Below are 1,878 nucleotides of genomic sequence, written 5' to 3'. Positions count from 1 at the left end.
CGAAACTCGAAAGGTGTGGGAGAAAGCCAAAAATACATAGAAAGGGAAAAATAAATAAATAGAAGATAAATAATAGAATTAACAAAGACAAGAGCCGATTCTTTGAAGGAATTGGTAACATTGATCATCCCTTAGCAAGACTGAATTTATTAGTTGAGGGTTAATCAGAAACTCTAAGCCGGGGAGGAGCGTAGAATATAGGGTACGGGAATTTGACTTGATGTGACTAGGGCAGCCGTTAAAGTCTACGTGGAGCAATTGCTTCAGTATCTGAAGCCTACAGGGCTTTCCGTGGGGAATGAAAAGGGGACACAAAGTACGAGGAAGTAGGGCAAACAAGGAGGACCCGCTGGGGTGCAGGACTGCAACCAGAGCCTGCATTTGCCTTTCACCTCTGCTAAGCATCCAGCTTCAATGTCTTGAGTGACCAGCTGGTGCACTTACCATGGAGCTGCACAGGCACCTGGACCAGGATTCTGAGAAGCTGAAGGAGAGCCAGCAGGAGCTGGAAGACCTGCAGGTAGGCTGCTGCCCCTCCCCCCCATAAAGTGAGCCCATAAACAGATGATAAGGTGGGGTGCCTGGGTGGCTCAGGCAGTGAAGTGTCTGACTCTTGGTTCTGGCTCAGGTCACGATATCAGGGTCCTGGGATCAAGCCCCATGTCCAGCTCTGAGCTCGGTCAGGAGTCTGCCTGAGAATTCTCTCTCCCTCTGCCACTCTTCCTGTTCATGTAAGCACTAAATAAATAAAATCTAAAAAAAAAAAAAAGAAAATGACATCGAATTATACATCCTTCTCATTTCCTCACCCAGTTGAATATTTCAGTGCATTAAAGCAAAAGCTTACACACTCGGTCAATCAGAGCATCAGGATTTACTTTGCAGAAGAATTCTTCAGGCAGCAGAACATGGATCATGGAAGATCATTATCTCATTGACAAGCCCAAGGGCAAGAACAATGAAAGTTAAAAATCATTAGCCACTGCACATTAAAGATGGGTGAGAAATGGGAATAACACTTCTGAAATGAAAATTAATATGCCCATAATATGTTCAAGCAGAATTGCACACAACCTTAAGACCCATTTACTACCCAAAGTGGGCATCTTTGTACACGCTCCAGCTGCTTTGCTTCCCTCTAATACAGGTTCTTTGCCTTTTATAGTCAGGATTATACGACATGACATTCTTTTCTATGCAGAGTTTTTCTGAGAGTAGCGATCACAAGAAAGGAGCTCGCAGTTCGGTTTCTGCTTTCTCTGCCTGTACAGAGAGCACAGAGTCTGCAGAGAAGGGCCTTCCCAGAAGTATAGCAGAGCCCCACTGAAACATTGTCACACAACCTAGCACTTGCTGGAAGGCATAACGAGAAGGACAAAGACTTGATCAAGGTCTTACCACTCAAAACTCCCATCTGCCTCTATCTCTGCTGCCAGTGAGGAAGGGCATCAGATTAATTCACACTGGGATCTGGGGGTACCTTCCCGGAGTTTGCATCTTTAAAAAAAAAAAAAAACAACCTAGAGAAATCAGCTGCAGTAGGAATGAGTAATGGAGAGATTTCAGCCTCTAAGGGAGCTGGGTTGGGAGAGATTTGGGGACTATGGGGAGAATTTTCAGTCTCTGCTCAAATCCTTACCCTCCCCTCCAGATTTTCTTCACTGTTTAGTGAGCCTGTTGACTACCAACTAGCCCATTGGCAGGTAGGTTCATCTTTGCCCTGACTAGAAGCTTGATATCATTACCTCCCCGGCTGGCAGTTTGTTCTTCCATCATTTCCAACAAAGCCATTGTGTCTGATCCCACATACACCTGGGATGCTAGTTACCTGCCCGATCGTGTCCCCTGTCACTTTTCATGTCTTTCAGCAGAATGTAG

Source organism: Ursus maritimus, unplaced genomic scaffold (genome assembly GCF_017311325.1).
Source record: "Ursus maritimus isolate PB19 unplaced genomic scaffold, ASM1731132v1 scaffold_7, whole genome shotgun sequence".
Taxonomy (NCBI): Eukaryota; Metazoa; Chordata; class Mammalia; order Carnivora; family Ursidae; genus Ursus; species Ursus maritimus.
Note: the sequence above shows the minus strand (reverse complement) of the source record.